The sequence below is a fragment of the Leiobunum rupestre genome, chromosome 5 (assembly GCF_980474605.1).
Source record: "Leiobunum rupestre chromosome 5, qqLeiRupe1.1.hap1, whole genome shotgun sequence".
Lineage (NCBI taxonomy): Eukaryota > Metazoa > Arthropoda > Arachnida > Opiliones > Sclerosomatidae > Leiobunum > Leiobunum rupestre.
Window position 1 is genome coordinate 71,541,189 of NC_143388.1, and position 22,257 is coordinate 71,563,445.

Below are 22,257 nucleotides of genomic sequence, written 5' to 3' on the forward strand. Positions count from 1 at the left end.
ACGGATTTAAAAATACTTAAATTAAGTGGTTTTACTGATAAACTCTTAAGGAATTTAACTTTAAAGGGTATCTTAGATTATTGTTTTTAATTTTATTCAAGTTCAAAACGTATAAAGAGTCCTTCAAAGTACGTTAAAAGGATTTTATTTACGTACTAAATCCATATTTTTTTCAAACTTAGAAGTTAGTTTGTATGAAATACTTACTAATACCTGAAAAATGGACTTTAGAGTGGATAAGATTTGTAAATATCATTTGAAACTAATAATTTTCACGCTTTATTTAATCAAGCAATTACATTTTTAAAAATGAAAGAAGTTAAACAATATATCAAGGTATTACACTCAGGTAAAAAAAAATTAGTTGCATTATGTTTTTATATTTCTTTCTTAATTACAGTGATGCTTAAAAGCAAACCTCAAATCTAGAAAAAAAAGTTTTTTTAACAAGGGATAAATTTATTTAAATAGATGCTTAGGTGACATCTAACGGTGGCAATGGAATATAATAAACAAAATACTAAAAGTATCATGTGTTATTAAAATTTTAATTGCTATATTATATTTATGGTATGTACTTGAACCCATTATGGTATTTGAAATAGCTTAATATATGAAGAAAGTTAACATATTTCTTAAAGCATAGAAAGCGTTATTATTTTTAAAGTTTATTAATTAACTATTAATATGGTTACATTATTTACATAGGGTTCTTAGTTAAAAAGATCCAAGTACCTTTAAAGCTCACCAATACATGAATGTAATATTTAGTTGCATAATCTTATCGGTATTTATATTATCAATAAACACAAAAATACAAAACCTGATACATTAAATTATGCATTTGTACTTTAAACAATACCTGCATTTGAAATTATATAGCATAAAAACCCACAGCTTATAAATAAAATTACATCAAGGTTTTCAAATCAGTATTATCAGTTAAAAGAATTAAATTATTTGCATTGTGTTTTATATTCTTCAATTGTGTGGAAATCCATAAGGTAATAAGGATCAAAAGGCGATATTATAAAAAGTTCTGCAAAACTAATCCTTTATCGAAAAGTCATCTTAGTATTGTTGCTATTACAGTATAAACAAAACGATAACCAAAACTAAATCCTATTCCCCATTTTTCTTTCTTATGGTGAAGGACGAGGTTTTTCTTGTAGCATTTACGGATGGAGGTTCAAAAGAAATCTGGAAAATTCGTTCGCTATGTCATTTTCTGTTCAGCTGTAGAACGAATAATCGTAATCTTATCATTTCAGGGTAATTAAAGCAAATTTAAGCTGTACCACACGGTCTTCGCTCCGATAAACGAAGGTATGCTCTATCCAAATGCATACAGATGGAAATTAAATTTAAAAAAACATTAGATACGCAGAAAGAATAATATAAGCACGCTGCTTAAATTGTTTATAATATTTGATAAAAAGTACACTGGTTGTTTGCGAAAACATCTGCCACCTTTAATTACTATAAATATTATTTATTAAACAGATATTAAAAACATTATTATTTATTTTAATTTTCTATTCAGAACTGTTTTATAAACAACTTACTTATCTCTTAATCATAGTTTCGTATCTTTGGAAAAATTATAAATATTGTAAATTTGTGCAGAAATTATCTCCAAATGGCTATGGACTGAATATTTTACCCGACGAGGAATTGTACACTAACTCATATACAAATTACGACGTTAAACCGAATCCAAATTTGTAAAATATTGTAAATATTTTAAGTGAATAAAGAAATTAAGAAATGTTTTAAAAAATAAGATATCTTCTATTTTCTACCTTTTATTTCTAAAAAAATTTCAATATTGATATTTATATATATTATTTTTATTTTAATATTAAATCGCACAATTTTTACAGGACTTAAGCTAGTCAAGGGTATACAACATTACAAAAAGTTCTAATGGTACTGATTCACGATGTCAATTATTCTAGAATTAGTTTCGAACTGAGAGACTGTTTAAACTAGTTCGCGTGTTTCACTTTATCTTTCAAGTTCTATGCTCTCTTCCACTATGAAGCGTAAACGTTCGGTTTCTACGTTTATATGGTTTATAGTAATATGACGGTTCAATTGTGATTTAAACAATGGACACGATTAAAGTTTATATTTATAGATTTTTGAAAGTAGAATTTTCTTATCAGGGAGATAAACACATTGACATAATCAAAGATAATAAAAACTTTCAGGGGAGCCCACCGCGCTCCGCTCAGACCCAACCGCGGTGGGGCAAATATGTTGGGCTTTAGGCATCTTAAATATAGCTGCCGCGCTCCGCTCAGACCCACCCGCGGTAACTTTTATCTCCGCACCGCACCCTGAAAGTTTTTATTATCTTTGATTATGTCAATGTGTTTATCTCCCTGATAAGAAAATTCTACTTTCAAAAATCTATAAATATAAACTTTAATCGTGTCCATTGTTTAAATCACAATTGAACCGTCATATTACTATAAACCATATAAACGTAGAAACCGAACGTTTACGCTTCATAGTGGAAGAGAGCATAGAACTTGAAAGATAAAGTGAAACACGCGAACTAGTTTAAACAGTCTCTCAGTTCGAAACTAAATCTAGAATAATTGACATCGTGAATCAGTACCATTAGATCTTTTTGTAATGTTGTATACCATTGACAAGCTTAAGTCCTGTAAAAATTGTGCGATTTAAAATAAAAATAAAAATAATATATAAATATCAATATTGAAATATTTATAGAAATAAAAGGTAGAAAATAAAAGGTAGAAAATAGAAGATATCTAATTTTTTAAAACATTTCTTAATTTCTTTATTGACTAAAAATATTTACAATATTTTAAAAATTTTGATTCGGTTTAACGTCGTAATTTGTATATGAGTTAGTGTACAATTCCTCGTCAGGTAAAATATTCTGTCCATAGCCATGTGGAGATAATTTCTGCACAAATTTACAATATTTATAATTTTTCCAAAGGTACGAAACTATAATTAAGAGATAAGTAAGTTGTTTATAAAACAGAAAATTTAAAAAATAATAATGTTTTTAATATCTGTTTAATCCGTTCGGTCTAATAGTAGATTACGCACCTATAATCCATGGTGTTTTCATTTAAATTCAAATTATAACGAATTGAAAGTTTGAAGAAAATATTAATTTAGTTTGTAAATGAAATCCTTGTATAGTACTTTGAAGGGCTCTTAATACGTTTTGAACTTCCAAAATAAATTAATGTACTAAGTTACGTTTAAATGAACCTTTTGTAACAAACCAATATGTAAATATAGGTATAAGGATTGAAAAAATACTTAAAGAAACTCAGCGTAAATTAGAATGGAAATCGGCTCCGGTAACGGTTTGGCAAATTTTAATTCTAATCTCAGGTTACTGTTTTTTACAAGATGCAAGTGATTAGCGTTGTTATTAAGCTCCGAGGTATCCAAAATCAAAAAGCAGGCTTTAATTTTCTATTTTTGTTGGAAAATAACCAAAACTATGCAGTTTTTTTAAAAGAATCTCACAAATTATACTAACTTTTAACAAAATATCCCCAATTATAATAACTTTTAACCAGGGATAAAAATGAAACTATCCAAAATATCTACAAAACTCAATTTTCGTAAATAGACAATAGTTTTAAAATTAAGTTGGCTTATGGCAAAAATTAGAATAATTTAGGAAATTCTGTTAAAAATTAGTCATTTTAATATTTTAATATTTTAATATTTTAATATTTTTATATTTTTATATTTTTTATTTTATTTTATTTCATTTTATTTTATATTTTATTTTATTTCATTTTATTTTATATTTTATTTTATTTCATATTTTATTTTATTTCATATTTTATTTTATATTTTATATAACAGGTCTTAAGCCAATCAATGACCTACAATATTATCCCTTTACTTATCTGCTCCCTTCCAACTATCTTGCAATATTTTCAATCCAATTGTATTTGGTTTTATATCTTTAACTTTATTTCTCAGTACAATTTCCCTTTGACAAGCTTCTTCTAACTTCAATTCCCACTTTTTTAAATGCTTTTCCATTTCGTCCAAATGCGCTTTTATTTCTTGCATATCTAACCACGTCCTATTATACTCTTCCACTATATCACTAACTTCATCGAATGAATGGAAATCCATATGACTATAAGTAACAGAACACAATAAATATAAAACGTCCAGCAATGTTAAAAGTTAAGTCACCAGAAAGACCCTTTCCTCTTGTTGTTTCTATTTCAGTGGAAACGAAACTTGGACTTCAAGACGCCCGCGTCTTTTACGTTTATATGGATTATTCATTACGGTTCAATTGTGATTTTATAAATGGACACGTATAGTAAGGAGCTGGATCGAGAGTGTGGGGGGATAAAAAAAATAATCTAGGTGAAAAAATTATTATAAATAAATACCGATTCAATATACGAACGAAACTTAATTATTAATTTAATTAAACTCATTTATAAATTTTATAAATTAACTTGAAATATCGTAAAGCCAATAAAAATAATATAAATTTCCTACAAATCACCCATTTTAGGGATAAAATGAAACGATTCCAAATACGTACAAAACTCAATTTTCATAAATAGACAATAGTTTTGAAATTAAGTTGGCTTATGGTAAAAATTAGAATAATTTAGGAAATTCTGTTAAAAATTAGTACAATTGGGGAAAATTGGTTAAAAGTTGGTATAATTTGGAGACTTGTTAATGTTAAAAATATAGAATTAATTAGGATATACTTTTAAAATTGAAGAGATAGAAAGGCAATTATGAACGAAATGATGATTTAAAAAAAAATAGATTTTTCAATGAACTGTAAAACGCTTCTATAGATGGCAGCCTTGTCTCAAAAATTTATTTTCCTTAAAAGGGGTTATACATTCGATAAGCAGTGACGAGAATTCCCGTCAATCAGAGTAATATTTTATCAGTATATCTCAAATTTTTCTGAGTTTTCATCAACATACCAAGAAACAAGATCCCCAATGCAGAAAACTACGTGAAAACGCGCCGGTGTCGAAAAACGTGCTCATTCGCGGAAAAACTACGCGGAAAACGACCTTATACGGAAATATACGCGGTAAACGCACTCGTATGCGGAAAGTTCCCGGAAAAACCCCCACTACCCAATGCCACACGACTCTTATATAACAGTTTATCTCTTTAAAGTATTGAATCACTTGACATAATAAAATGAAGTTTAAAAATATTTCCATTCTACGTCACTTTAACAACGAATATTCCATGACGTCAAAACACTCTTAAATTCAAATTAACCGCGCCTCCCGGGTAATCCGCGCACGTGCCGCCAAAGTTATCACTTTTTACATCATTTCATCTTATTACGTACGATAAAACTTGATAAGATATACGTTCAAGTACCATATAAGTGTACTCTTGAAATTTGAGATAAGCGGAGATAAATGAACAAGTTGGCCTGAACACAATATGTTGATATACGAAAAAACAAATCGTCGCGAGAAATATCATAAATACATTGACTTTTCGATGATTTTACCCCCATTTCACCAATTAAATCCCGGATCTCGATCCCGAACCTAAACCTGAACCTGGGACAGATGGGTTGACCTCACTTTCCTTCTACTTTTGTGGACCTAGTTAAATGTTTAATCACTTGCTTAAAAAGTTTGATCAACAATAGGTGTATTAAAATTTTGATATCAAATCACATTCTGAAGCAGAGTTTTGTAGATGGTGCGTTGGTGCCATGGTGAGCTGGAGGGTTTCCTTAGGAAAAAGGCTTTACCTTGATGATATCGTCGTAACTGACTTTTGTCAGAGCTAATTCAATTATCAAACTTCATTTCAAGACGGTACTGGCGTTAAGCCTCTAAAGCGGAATTAAGTTCCGGCGGGCAAACTTTAATCTGGTTTTTAAGAAATATCAAATTCTAAATGGATTGTTTAAAAAAGCAACGGAAAAGTATTGAAATTTTCATGAGAAAAGAAATTAACGATGCTGTGGAACCAAACGTACTGTCCTTTCTTAAAAGAGGGATTACCTTCCAGACAGTTGCATCTCACAAGCTAACGTCTCCGTACAAAGTTGACCGTGCCAACGACGAGAACTTTGGTAAGAATAAGTCGCTGTAAAATATTTATTAAAGTCCCGTTGATTAAAATGTAACTACATAAATATTTATTTTGATTGAATCTTAAACTCGTTATAAAAATGTTCTTTTAATTAAAATAAATAAATAATTCTGGTATTTGATCAGTTTTGAATTTTTATGCTAAAATGTTTTTAAACTACCACAGTCCTGCCTTTTTAAGTATTAATCTAGGAGTTACCACTTTATTACTAATAATCTGCGATAGTTTAATGTAACAAAACCCACCTAACTTTAGTTACGTGGATTTTGCCTTGGAAAGTAAATCAATTTAAAACTATTCTAATGCTCCAAATGATTTTAAAATTGGTCTACATGTTCTAAGGGCACGTCTATATTAATTAAATACCAACTTTAAGGCCCAAATGATATTTTTTGATTTGACAGATGCATCTAAACATTTAAATAATTTTTTCCCAAAATTACCTCCGCCAAGTTACCTTGTTTTTGCTTTCAGGCGACGAGTGTGTGGTGTGTCTTTTAGTCAATATAGAGGTATGTCAAATTCGCCCGATGGATTTACACACCCAAACCTCGCGTTCTCACACTCTCCGGCTTACGAAGTCGTAAAATACGGACGGAGAAAAGATATGACAGGGATTGATTATGGAGGAAATATCTACCAAGGCAATAAGTGAACCATATGACGTTTTTTAGCCAGATAACATACACAGTTTGTGATTTAAATTCGAAGAATTATCCCATATTGTAGTTTTCCAGTAGTGTACGTTTCTCGCTAGAAATGAGTTTATAACGCTAATCGAATGAATTTCAATAATTGTTTTTATCCATGGAAGGATAATTTTATTTTAAGGATATGTCAACGCTAGCTCTGATATGATTATTATCCCTATGAAAGTCAGATTATTGAATGACCTTTATTAATACATTAAGCAATTTAAATAATTATATTTGAATCTTCGAGAAAACCAACCACAAAAGAAGATACACCATTAAATCACCTTGTTGAAACCTGAAAAAGAAATCATAATAATAAACTGAAAAAGCAATAGATTTATAGTGTTTAATTAATAAAGCAACAAGAGTTTGAAGACAAAAACTCTTACAACGTCATTTATTACCATCGCTAAATGATTTGATGTTATTTATGATTGTACATTACCTAGCTTCACTTATGGACATTGTTACTTATCATTGTACGTCTCACAGCTTCATTCAGTGTCATACTTATGGGTATAATTATTTATGATTGTACGTTACACCGCTTTAGGCTATTGGAAAAAGGTACGTATTTTGCGATACACACCGTTCACACCTTTTTCCAATTCGCCGGTCTCTACGAAGACGGAAACAAAAAAGTGTGTCGGGTGTGTACGGTGTGTCGGTGTGTCGTTTAGTCAATTAGAAAAGGTGTGTATTTTGCGATTACACCGTACACACCTTTTTCCAATTGGTCGATCTCTACCGAAGACTAAAACTCGTACAGCGTCATTTATAACCATCGCTTATTGATATTATGAATTCACTAAGTATCATACTTATGGACATTGTTACTTATGATGGTAAGTTTCACAGCTTCAATCAGTGTCATCCTTATGGATATAATTACTTATGATCGTACCTTTCACAGCTTCATTCAGTCTCATACTTAAGTATATTCTTACTTATGATTGTACGTTACACAGATTTAGGCTATTAGAAAAAGTGTGTATTTTGTTATACACACTGTACACACCTTTTTCGAATTCGCCGATCTCTACCGAAGACCAAAACTCTACACGGTCTCGTAAGAGAATGAGAAATCCCCAAAAACCAGGATTTTTTTATCATTCAGGAAAAATCTGAAGGGGAATGCGTTTTAAGGAATATCAAATTCTAAATGGATTGTTCACAAAAAGCAACGCAAAAGTACAGACATTTTCATGATAAATGAAATTAACGATGCTGTGGAACCAAACGTGGTGTCCTTTCTTAAAAGAGGGATTACCTTCCAGACAGTTGCATCTCACAAGTTAACGTCTCCGTACAAAGTTGACCGGGGAAAGGTAAAAGATCTCTTGAAACTGTGTCGTTACGTGCCAACAATGTAGCCCAATTTTATCTCAGTTTAAGAACATTGGAAGATCGATAATTTTGGTAAGAATAAGTCGCTGTAGCATATTTATTAAAGTCCCGTTGATTAAAATGTAACTACATACATATGTATTTTGATTGTATCATAAACTCGTTTTAAAAATGTTCTTTTAATGAAAATAAATAAATCATTCTGGTATTTGATCAGTTTTGAATTTTTTATGCTAAAATGTTTTTAAACTACCACAGTCCTGCCTTTTTAACTATTAATCTAGGAGTTACTACTTTATTACTAATAATCTATGATAGTTTAATGTAACAAAACCTATATAACTTTAGTTACGTGGATTTTGCTTTTAAAAGTAATTCGAATTAAAACTATACTAATGCTCCAAAGGTTTTTAAAATTTATCTACATGTTCTTAGGACACGTCTTTATTAATTAAATACCAACTTCAAGGACCAAATGTTATTATTTGATTTTACAGATGAATCTAAACATTTAATTTTTTCTCAAAATGACCTCCGCCAAGTTACGTCGTTTTTGCTTTCAGGCGACGAGTGTGTGGTGTGTCTTTTAGTCAATGTAGAGGTATTCGCCCGATAGATTTACACACCCAACCCTCGCGTTCTCACACTCTCCGGCTTACGAAGTCGTAAAATAAGACGGAGAAAAGGTATGACTGGGATTTATTATGGAGGAAGCATATCTATCAAGGCAATTAGTGAACCATATGACCTTTTATAGCCAGATAACGTACAAAGTTTGTGATTTAAATTCGAAGAATTATCCCACCATTTTTAACTCGTGTCGTTATTCGTCCCTATTGGAGTTTTAAATCCAATGTTTATCAGCAGAGCTACCCTACACTAACTAACGAAACTAGTAAGAAATCATAACGTAGTGATTTAAAAAAACAAACGTTTATTAAGAAAGAGTACTTTACAAGATGAACGACATATTAGGAGTTACGGCAATAATAAACGCTTTAAGCGAATATATATACACTTAAGGTTAAAAAATAGTAAGATAAGATTAGTGATTAAAAATATATCTTATTTACAATAAACATTTTTTAACCTATTAAAAAAAACTAAACGAGAAAAGCCGATAACGCTTTTTTATCTTCAACACTCGCCCTCGTTGACGACTTTCTCGTACTGCCGTAAACTGAGATTCTGACGGTGGCGGGTGAAGACTTCTTTAGGTAGTGGCTTAGTGAAAATGTCGGCCAGCTGTTCTTCACTCGGAACATACATAACGTCGATGACGCCCTCTTCGACCAGTTCACGAATGTAGTACTGACGAATACTGATGTTTCGTTCGGCGATGAAACTCAGGATTTCTGATGAGTTTAATGGCCCCTGCATTGTCGACTCGGAGTACGGGTACATCATCGTCTACGTTGAGACCCAGGAAAGACTTGATTCGTTCAATCCAGACGACATCTTTCGCCGCTTCAGTGGCAGCTACCAGTTCAGCCTCCGTGGTTGACAAAGCAACAGATTGTTGCTTTCTGCTCGCCCAAGTAACTGGAGTTGAGCCAATTAGGCATACGATCCCAGACGTTGAACGTCTTGTTTTCTCACAACCACCGTAATCAGCGTCGCTGTAGGGGATGGTTGTCATGGAATTCTCGGACTTGAATAAGAGACCCAGCGACTTGGTCCCTCTGAGATAACGAAAAATTCGTTTAACTCCATTCCAGTCAGCGACCTTTGGATTCGCCATTGCTTGGGACGCTCGATTGACTGCGTATTCGATGTCAGGTCGTGTTCCTGTCGCTGCGTATCTGAGACTTCCAATGGCCGAGGCATATAAGGTCGTTGACTCGAAACTCTCCTGACTTTGGTTGGTCGTGTCTGGACTGCCGATAGGAGTGCTCACTGGTTTACAGTCTTGCATGTTGAACCTTTCAAGAACCTTCTCGATGTAGGCGCTTTGGTGTAAGAATACGGAGCCGTCGCTTAACTGATCGATTTTAAGTCCAAGATACGTTGACGCTTTTCCGGTTATGATTTCGAATTCATCGCTGAAGTCGTGAAGAAAGTCATCAACTGCTTTGGTGGTACTGCCGGCAACCAATCCATCATCGACGTAGAGGATCAAGACCAAGAAAACGTCATTGGTTGAGTAAATATATAGACAGTGATCTCCATCAGCACTCTTGAAGCCATGGTTCTGAAGCGATTTGTCAATTCGTTCATTCCAACATCGTGCAGACTGTTTAAGACCGTAGAGACTTTTCTTTAACTTCCAGACTTGTCCACTACTATTGTCGAAACCTTCAGGTTGACGCAGATAAAATTTCTTCGGATAGCTTCCCATGAAGGAATGCGATTTTTACGTCGAATTGTCTGAGGTTGAGATTTTTCTGGGCAACTAGGTTGAGAAAGATTCGTATTGTCTCGAATCGGGCAACTGGAGCGAAAGTCTCATTGAAGTCGATTCCCTCTCGTTGCGTAAAGCCTTTTGCGACAAGCCGGGCTTTGTGCTTGACGATCGTCCCATCTTCATCATTCTTTGTACGAAAGACCCAACGATTTCCGATTATCTTGCGACCAGGTGGAGGATCAACCATTTCGCAGACGTCGTGTCTTTTCATTGCCGAAAGTTCATCTACCATCGCTTTCTCCCACTCGGCGGATTCGTTGCTTGAACGTGCTTCTCGTGCCGTTTGTGGTAACATGTCGCAGATGAGGAATGCTTTATTTGCTAGCTGGCAGCTCTGACATGGTTGGACTCTCCTTAGTGTTGAACGATCTCTAAGGACTAGACCGCTCTTCTCAGGTTGATTGTCCTGGACATTGTCAGGAAGAGACACTGTTGCCTCATTATGTCCGGTAGCCACGTCTTCCGACGCTTTGACGGATTTGGTTGTCTCATCGTTTGAGTAGTCGGCAGCTCTGGTTGGCATGCCCGATGGTGCATTAGTGGCTCTGGCTGGTCCGTCTTTTGATGAGTTGGTGGCTCTGGTAGGCTGGTTTTCGCCAACGAAATCGTCGGTCGATTGCTCGCCTTGGCTGGAGGACTCCCCAGAGACAGGAATCCAGGAATCAGGAACGCACGTCTCGGGATTGAATTTGACATCTCGAGATCTTAGTACGTCGTCCAGCTCTGGAACATAAACTCGATATCCGTCTGCATTGTCTTCATAGCCAACCAGGAAACCTTTATACGCCTTCCGAGACAGCTTCTTTTGCTTCTCTTTTGGTATGTGGACAAAGCACTCAGTGCCAAAGACACGCAGATGCTGGATCGATGGGTTTGTCTTCCCCGTCCATAACTCAAACGGCGTCTTCCCAGCAATGCATGTAGGTGCTGTTCGGTTCAGGATATAGACGGCCGTGTTCACCGCTTCAGCCCAGAGTTTCGGTGGTAAGTCCGATCTGGAATGCAACATGGCCCTTACAGACTCCATAATCGTACGATTTTCTCGTTCAGCGACCCCGTTCTGTTCCGGCGTGTATGGCATGGACTTGCGGTGATGTAACCCTTCTTGAGACGTCCATTGACGGAACTCTTCGTTGACATATTCAGTCCCATTATCCGTGACCAGCTCTTGTACTATGTGATTGCGGGTTCGGCAAAAGGCAAGGAAATCTTTGAAACAATTGACGACTTCGGATTTCTTCGTTAGGAAATATACGGCTCGAACACTGGAATACTCGTCTTTGAATAGGAGGTAGTATTTTTTCCCCTTCATGGACGGTGTCGGTGATGGTCCCCAGAGATCTGAATGGATCCTTTCACCTGGTTTCGTAGCCTTCTCCAAACGAGTGCCGAAACTGTGCCTAGTCATCTTGCCGTAGATGCACCCTTCACAGAGCTTGTCAGACGTCTGGTTTAGAACTTCGTATCCGAGTCTCCGTAACGTCGCTGCTACATGCCGTTTATCCTGATGAACCATGCGTTCATGCCAGACTTGGAGATCTGCTTTCCGGTCATTTCTCGGATCTGCTGCGATGTGAGCGGAGCATGATGGCTGCATGACTTTGATATCCAGACGATACAGACTCTCGACCATGCCAGGTACACAAAGGTTCCTTTTGCCTGCGACAACTTCATAGAGACCGCAAGAATTTGCTGTGACCTTGAACTCCAGATTCTTGTTTCTCTTCATTGCGCTTTTTAGCGAGAAAACATTGCAGGCAAAGTCACGGATGTGCCAGACATTGTGGACGACCTCTAGATAGAGTTTCTTTCCGATCCGGAACTGAATCCTTATGTCTCCTTCACCATCCGCTGTCATCTGCGTCTTGTTTCCAATCTGAAGAGTCGCTGGAGTAGCGAACTTGCGGAAGTTTAGGAACTTTGTGGCGTCGTTCGTGATATGCTGTGTAGCACCCGAGTCAAAGTACCATGCTGCTTCAGACGATGAGCAATCAACGAGACCGTTTGCTGCGATCAGACCCCCGATGCTGGTGCGATTACTTTCGTCAACGCTCGTCCTTCTAGGAGTTTTCCTTTGTCCTCGACAGTCTTCCGCTATGTGACCAAACTTTCGGCAATTGGTGCATTTTGGCTTACGTCTCATGCCTTTCGTCTCGTTTGATGAGTGACCGCGATGACTTGTGGCATTGCGTTTCGCCATCAGACCAGAGGAATCTCTGAAAGAGTCACCTTCTCGAGTTGCACGGCCAATCAATAAACGTTCCAACTCTGCGACCGTCTGTTTTTCGGTTGGCAGCGTGTCCCAGAGCATACCGAATTCTCGATACTCATCCTGAGGTAGGGACTCGAAGATGCAGGCAATCAGGATGCAGTCGTCGAATGCTACGTTCTTCTCTGTCTTTGCCGTTGACAAGATATCTGTCCAGAGAGAACACATCTGGGCAATGTGGGTGAGCTGCGCCAGAAGCTTTCGGAGACGATTTGAAGACTTCTGCTCGAAGATTTCGAGCAGCTTGTCCCACATTTCCTTTGGTGTCTCGCAATTGGTAATCATGTTTTGGACCTTCTTGGATAAGGTTGACCTGAGGATACCACGGACCGTGCTGAACGCCACTCGGTACTTCTTCTTGTTTGAAGTGTATTCAGACTTCTCTGCTGCTGTTGCTCCAGGTACCGGTTCCGTAGGTTCAATCCATTCGCCAGTAAGAATCTCGTATACGTCTCGAACGGTTAGGATGTCGACTATTTGTCTTTTCCAACTCCTCCAATTCTCCGGACCTGATAGCTTCTCGACGTCTTGACGAAAAAGACTATCCATAGTTACTAACGGGAACTGTTGACAGGATACGGATTACGGTGATGGTAACAGAAACCGGGATACAGCAGACTAGATCATCAGCATAGTAGTGGCGCAGTGGGAGCGTGCTGGGCCCATAACCTATTGGAGTTTTAAATCCAATGTTAATCAGCAGAGCTACCCTACACTAACTAACTAACTAATGAAACTAGTAAGAAATCATAACGTAGTGATTTAAAAAAACAAACGTTTATTAAGAATGAGTACTTTACAGGATGAACGACATATTAGGAGTGACGGCAATAATAAACGCTGTAAGCGAATATATATACACTTAAGGTTAAAAAATAGTAAGATAAGATTAGTGATTAAATATATATCTTATTTACAATAAACATTTTTTAACCTATTAAAAAACCTAAACGAGAAAAGCCGATAACGCTTTTTATCTTCAACAGTCCCGATGTTGATTAAAACGAAATGCCTCTACTACGCAAACAACAGATCATTACCGACATATGGAGTGAACACTTAAATGAGATAATACAAATGTATTTTATATTTGTCTCGACGAAAGACGAAATTTTATATTCGGATAATTGCGATTAATGGGAGTATGAACATAATTATGGTGGATCAACAATTTTCAGATTTTGCAGAAGAAGAAAAATTGTAGTTTTCCATTTGGGTACGTTTCTCGCTAGAAATGAGTTTATCTAGCTAATCAAATGAATTTCAATAATGGTTTTATCCATGGAAGGATAATTTTATTTTAAGGATATGTCAGCGCTAACTCTGATATGATTATTATCCCTCTGAATAAAGTAAAAGTCAGATTATTGAATGACCTTTATTAATACATTAAACAATTTAAATAATAATTATATTTGAATCTTCGAGGAAACCAACCACAAAAGAAGATAAACCATTAAATCATCTTGCTGAAACCTGAAAAAGAAATCATAATAATAATCTGAAAAAGTAATAGATTTATAGTGTTAAATTAATAAAACAACAAGTGTTTGAAGACCAAAACTTTTACAACGTCATTTAATACCATCACTAAATGATTTTATGTTATTTATGATTGTGCATTACCCAGCTTCATTCAGTGTCATACTTAAGGATATTCTTACTTATGATTGTACGTTTCATAGCTTCATTCAGTGTCTTACTTATGGAGATAATTACTTATGATTGTACGTAACACAGCTTTAGGCTATTGGGAAAAGGTGTGTATTTTGCGATACACAACGTACACACCTTTTTCCAATTCGCCGGTCTCTACGAAGACGGAAACAAAAAAGTGTGTCGGGTGTGTACGGTGTGTCGGTGTGTCGTTTAGTCAATTAGAAAAGGTGTGTATTATTTTCCGATACACACCGTACACACCTTTTTCCAATTCGCAGATCGAGCCGCTTAACGACGAAGGAATGCGAGTATGTTGCTCAGACATTGTGAACAATTGTCTGTGTTGGGAAATTAGTCATTACGAGAGAGAAAACCGGTGTGTCGGGTGTGTACGGTGTGTGAGGTGTGTTTTTTAGTCTGGGAGTTGAGGGGGAAAATGTGACGGGTGTGTACGGTGTGTCGGTGTGTCGATTAGTCAAGCCCAGTCGATAATTTTGATAAATGTCTAAAACTCGAGTCACTTCAAGAGTTCGGCACTAGTTCGGATATGTGTTGCTTAAAAAAGTTTTTGACTAGTCTCGAATTTACCCGACTATATCTGCGATTCCCTACAACCAATAACAATAACGGAAATTTGAATTACCCAATCGCGAGGGATGTAAATTTCTGTCGCTTAGCTCGCCAAAAGTATCACAATACATCGGAATTAGACGTTTCAAAAACATTTTCACTCGTCTCGATCTGAACGATTAAATCTGAGACGGATCTATCGTTTGTATACTAGTTCACGGCCAACTTAGATCTGTTCTCGCTGCACTCGCCACGAAGGCCCGCCAGCTTGAAACGACTCATATGTTAACGAGCGTATGAGAAATTCACGATTTACGCGAAAATATTCCGCTTGGGGCGCCAAACTACGGGAGTACCTTCCTACTGCTTTCCTAAGGGAAAATATTTTGTAAAGTGGATCGCTTTTCCGAATCTTTTTCATAAATTTACCGATTTACGTCATGGCCGAGTTTCTTATATGATTTCAAAAAAGTTTCATTAATAATTTCAAGCCTAATATCGTAATTTTCCAACATTTGGTTCGCTCACAATCTATTTTTGAAATCGGCGATATTCTTAAGGCGAGGATTACAGAGGTGGGCAAAAGTAGTGAGTGTTCAACAACTAGAGAACACGATTAATGAATGAGAAATAGAACAGCCCATTTTAGTGAGCTTATTCCGAGAGCGAACGAAACAAAAGCAAATTTTATCATGTTCGCTCAGGGAGAGACATATTTCATCCGTGGAAGTTCGACTAAGCTTAAAGCGTTAATTCTTAAGTGAACGCGCTTAATCTGAACGAGAAGGATCTTGCTCGGACAAAATTTGCTAGCAGTACAGCGAGTGAAACTTCAAAAAGCTAAGAGGCGCCTCGTTTGCAGGCAGCCGCTTACAATACGGCGAGCGAGTTTATCGAGAACAAGATGGTTTTGTTCATTTTCAACGCTCTCAGCACCGGGAGAAAACGCACCAGAACATTTCAGCATCTTGTTGACACACTGCGGATTACATTCCAGCGATTGATTTTACGCGCTGCGAAGGGACGTTTCGCTCATTTGCATTTCTCGCAGTTATCTGTTGACATCCCTGCCAGCGAGTTTATACGCGGTGAAGTTACGCATATATCAATTAAATTGTATTCTTCAATATAAACCATTCACAAAACCTTGCTATTCCTCTTGAAATTGGTAAGGAAACGTACCTTACCCGGTACTAACATTGCCGTAACTATCTTTTCTTTGGCCCTGTGCAAAGTTAAATTTTTGGGCCCCTTATTTTTTGGGGAAATTACTAAGACTATCCAAGGTCCTAGATACGGTGCCTCCCAGCTGGAACTTTGGAATTAATTCGACCAAGTAATTTAAACTTTAAAATAAAATTTAATAACTTTTATATTACATTAAATCTCCTAGTTATGTTATATATTAAATCTCCTTGTTGTGTTTTATATTAAATTTCCTTGTTGGGTTAAATACTAAATCTCTTTATGCTATATATTAAATTTCACCCAAAGTATATTATATATAAAGTTTCAAGACTTTTCGACTAATTGGTTTGTATTCGAGTTGTTTAACCTTTTCAAATTTTTGAGAGATGTTGTGCATCGAATCGTTCTTTGCTTGCCTTTGCCTCCAACAATTGCGATCTGACATTTTAAATTGCATGAGTTGGGTCAAAACTAAGGAATAGTTTCCTGCTACTATCATTTCCATGTGAAACCTCTGCTTTCAAAACTCGGGCACCTACAGCAAACCTTCTAAATAAAGCGAAATTTGTTTGGGCATTGTCAGCCACAGACCTTAGAACATTAAAGCCCCATTTCTCAACTTCTCGAATAACAGAAATGGAGAGATTATAAAGTTCTTTTCCAGTCAGTTTATGGAGAGAAAAAAAGGCGCAGGGTAGAGACAGAGAGGTAGAAATACCATTTACGAGAAAACAGAGAAGTGGATTCGCAGCCACTTGATCAGGTTTAGAATTTTGGTAATCTTCTGCAGTTTCGGGATTGTTTCTTGCCAATTTTTCATCCAAAACCTGGATCATATCTTTTAAGCCAAAGATACGGTCAGTTTTCGGTCATTTATAAGTTGGCTATTCAACGACATCTCATCAATGGCTCAATGGCGATTGATACCACTTTCTCGTGATGGTTTAATTTTTCCGCTTCAAGAGTTAACCTAGCTTTAAATAGATCTGTTATTCCACTCTCTCCATCTTACTTGCCCATATAAGTCTTTAAAGTTGAATTGCATGGTAGCTTTAGCAATGTTCTATCATATCTGTATCCCTTCGGAGAACAATATCTCCACAGAACGCTTTGTCTAATGGTGTCGTATGACCATCTAGGACTATTATTTTGGGAAAATTTTGAATTTAGTCTAATATAAATTGTGCAGGACTAGAATCATCTTCATTGGCTGCCCTCTCAATAGTTTTTAACGAATCAATATTTACATTTTTTTAAATGCTCTAATTCAGTTTTCAGTTGATCAGTTTTTTCTTGTTGAATTTGTTTCTCAGAATTATGTTCGTCAATTTTCTTGTTTAGTCTTCAAATTGTAGAATTGAGTTTATTTAGTTTATTTTTAAATATTCTATGGTTTCCTCAGCGGTTTTTTTACTAGGAACACCCTTCTCAAGTTCTTTATTTAAAACTTGGATTGAGTGCGCTTCTGGGTTTTCAAAGATAGAAACTTTTGAATTGATCGTAGTTTCTTCACTCTTTTCGGATATAATGAGATATAAGGCAGATCTCTCTTCCGCTTTAATTGCGTTCTTGTTTTCAGTTATCTCAGTAGATGCGATCTTGAGACCTTTTTCCCTCGCTTTTTCCAGACATACTTTTTTCTTGGTAAACTATTTTCTGTTTCTCTAAGAGATCTCTTAGGCATTACTTGAGGTTGCATATATGATGCATAACCGGGAAATATTGACGGAATAACGTTTTTGCATAATCTTCAAATTTTTAGCATACAAATTCATATCATGAATCTCGAGTTGTTTATGTCAAAAAATTATTGACAATACCTTGTTTAAATCCAATTCTTTAAAATGAATGCCATAAACGAGAGTTGATGAATTAGACCGCATATTTCGCTCAAAATCTTTCCTTGCAATGGCTTTAAGCCATTCATTACATAAGATAGGATCATTAGGAAACTCATGGAAAGACAACCATCGCTTTTATTTTTATCTGTAGATTTACAGAACGGTACACAACAAACCTTTACCATTTTTAATTATGTTTATTACGGGTTTTTTATTGAAACATAATAATTGAAGTATATAATTTTTGGTACCACATTCTAACAGACGATTCCTTTATATTATCAAAAGAACAACATTAATAACAGCGATAGAATGGGCAACTTCACAGTCAAAAAGGATTTATGACATAGGCTTTGAATTATATAATTATTGCAAAGTAAGCTTGGCAGTACGAGAAGGCTGCGTCATAATTGAGATTCATTATTTTTTACGAGATGGTTTCGAAACTGGATATAGGAAGGGTGCGTTCAGCAGATTATCGTTTCCATCAATGTGCTGTGAGCATAGACTTAAGGTTTCACAAGGACATCCCGCACGATTTTTTCGTTCATGATAAGTCTCATCTCTAGATGGAGCCAGTGATTCAATATAGTGGGGTGAACCAAAGACTAGTGAATAGCGAAGCATACACCATATACACTTTAAGGACCTAAGTTTAGTAGCACGTGCTTCTCATGTATCCCAAAAAACACGTGTTTGTGATTGTGAAATGTGAATATATAAAGTGATCTTATTTTAAGCTTACCTCTTAAAATCGTTAGGTTTTCCAAATATTTTTTATGAAATATCTACTTTCATGTAAGCGGGCGAAGATACTTTTGACATGCCTAATCGAAAATAAATAGCAGACGACAATTTTAAAATAAATCAATTAATATCCCACGCGATCGCCGTTTCACCAGAAATCCGTTAGGCGCGTGGCCATTCGCCCAGGAACTACCTCGGTACACTGCGAAAGGCAGAAAGGGGGTACGTGCGGGTTGTCCTTGTGAAACCTTCCTTAGTATAAGCTGTGAGTGTGAATAACAAATGTGTCGAAATTTTATAGCAATGCTATGGACCCTGGCAGTATAAGTAGCAGTGGCCCATCTTGTGGCACTCGTTGAAATTCTGAACTACCGCGTTGAGTTGACAAATTTTCTCCACATTGGTCAAAGGGATTTCAAAAGTTCTTCGGTTTACCCTATCCATAAAACCTTTCAGAGATTAACGGTAATAGTTCTTTAGTTCTTTTATTTTCTCAACAAAGGGTTAAGGACTCATCATTTGTAATGGTGAGGGACCATACTGCTGAGCAGTATTCCAAGATGGGTAGTGCATAAATTTCCACCTAGGAGCAACAAACACAACACCCCACACAAGGAGAACGCAACCCGTCAAAAGTCGTGGATTTTCTTGTGTACGTTTTTCATTGGCTAGACGCTTTAGCGCCTGCTGCCGTCGGAAGGGGAAAATTCGGAAATTGTCTCCCCCCCGCTCGTAAAACGTTCATCGTAAAGGCTCGTGACGCTCGTCCAATGAAATTCGTACACAACCCTTCTTTAGCGTGTTTAAAGGCTAGCTGCGTTCTCCTTGTGTTTGTTGCTCCTAGTTTCCACGGAATGAGATTGTCAAGTGCCGACGAATGAAGGCGAGCGATGTGGGTACTCCACTCTAGAGATTCGGTGAGGATGACCCTAAGATACAGTTAGTTAATGCAGTTAGCTATGGGCTCGCGTGGTACGAAAGCACAGCCTCCTACCGGATTAAGACTCAATCGATGAATTGTGCCTGTTATAACAATAAAAATAGTCCCTTTAATTAGGCCTCAGCTAGAGTTCTAATTAAATTGGAATTTTTAATGATAATTTAAGATCAACGTTCTGTCTTTTACTTTGGTTTTATAATCTTTCTTTAGGGGTTAATAGGGATACCAAATATAAATAGGGTAAGATTCTTCTAAGTGATTCTTCATTCATTGTTTGGTTATTTTATAGGTTTTACTTTTAAATTTATGAAACTTATTCACGCCTTTTTATCTTTTCCATAACAGGGTAGCCAGACGGCGAGTGAAATTAACAGTTGTGATGTCTGCTGCTATAATGCCGGAGGCAATACTCCATTATATTAAACGGGGTGTTTCAATTAAAACTATGTATTGTAGAAATACGAAATTTTCTGGCTATCAAAAAAGGGAAAATTAAAGTAGCCCAAGTGGAAACACTGCCTTGAGTTCCGAAACAGTTAAGTTATTGAAGAAACTCTTTTTTGGTGTAACGCATAATAAACACGGTGTTTGAAATTTATCGATACAAGCGTTTTTCGCCAAAACTAAAAGTACGAAATTTTCAGGGGGTATTGGATGACTAGTAATTGTTTTAAAGTTTAAATTTCACGAAAATCTGAGCATTTTGCATGGTTTTGAAAAAAAAATAATTTACACCGGTAGGTTGCAGACAAAAAATTCAACGAGAAAATAAATAAATGATACAACTGTTTAATTTTCCCCAACTTTTGCTTTGATAGAGGCAATCTTTGCTCATCAATGTACACGCAGTTAATTTTAAAAAAGGCCAACATTAATAAATTGTTTTGTTCAAAATTTATGGACTGTTTTCAAATAGCTAAAAGGTAAAAGCCTGAGTTTTGATTACACTTCGTTAAATAGATATAAAACAGATTCTAATGGTAAAACATGTAGCGACCAATTTTAGTAATATATAATGTTAGTTAATTCAGAAGCCGGATTTAATTTTTATTCTGTAATAATGTTTTCTTTCCCACGTTAGTCAGAATTTGACCTTGTCGTTTCCTGAAAGTTTACGGGTTGGGGTAATTTTGGGCCACCTGATGGGGATGCTGGTCGTCACCACCAGTTGGTCCCGTGATAAGTTATTCTTAGCCTTGACTGGTCTCATTGAAGTTACTGCGCCACGCTTCGGACGGTGACTATGTGAGGGGGGGTTGTAAAAGGTGACCTTGTGGCCAGAGGTAGCCTAAATTCCCCCTTCGTTATTTTATCTCTCTCCGTACATCCATCTTCGGGATTAGCGAGTCCCCCTATTATACGAACAATTCACCGCGAACCCCCTAAAACCCTTTCTCTTTTTCCCTGCAGTTTCTTTTACAACAAGTCCGAATTGAAGGTTGCCAATTATCTTATTCGGAGTATTTCTACTTTTTGTGTTATATTTTTTTTAAAATAGCGTTAAGTGATGCGTGATACATGCCTGACGTCACGATGGCGCCAGGCTTGACATAATTGCAAACCATGATTTATTGGGGACGCTACGGCTGACCCTTTGAGGTGTCGTGCTCGTGGGAACCAAAAATTTAAAAGTAGCGTGATAACGCTTTTCTGGTGATTGGTTGGGTCCGGCTCCTCCGATTAGAGGAAAATGCGCGCCTCGTAAGACACGTGACTTTGGCCATGAACAAAACCAGGGTGTTCGCGCCATTTTGGCCAGAACGGGCTCAGGTCTCACCTTTATTCCATAAGGTCGAAGACACACTCTAAGTTGTCCCGGGATCGGCCTTTAAAAATGCGAAGTTGCGGTGGCGGGAATCAGTAAAGCCGCGAGATTCTCGACCGCGAAGTGCGGGTAACGTTACGGTCTCGCGTAACTAGAGAAGTTCTCAGCAAGGGCAAAATAAATCTTCGATTAGTTGTTCCCAATAACGGGGATAACTGCCGCGTATGTGTGCGTGATCATGAACAGCGAGAGGTGCGGTTAAGGACTCCGACCAACATGGACCGCCAATCCGGACCGTAAAAATAAGTATTTTGAAATAAGGAGGATGGCTGTGCGATCAGGTCTTATGTAAATTGTTAAAAGTGTTTTATTTAGTTTGGTTACCTTGGTAACCTGTAGTAAGTGTTTAGTTATTGTAATTTTTTCTTGTTTTAATTTGGTTTACCTTCTTTAATTAAATGTTAATTATTAATTTTGAATTTCGTGTAATGGCAACTCTCAATTTAATGTTTAAGCAAATACCCCCTAGACATCTCTTTTCAAACTCGCTAACCCCGAAGGTTACGCGGGAGGGGGGATCAAACTCACCATTGTGGGCTTGTTCGCTGGGTCTCCTTTAGGCTAGGAGGGCGATGCAAGGTTTTGAGTATAAAATCCCTACAAACATCTTCATTTAAGGCTCATGATAAATAAAATATTTCAATAA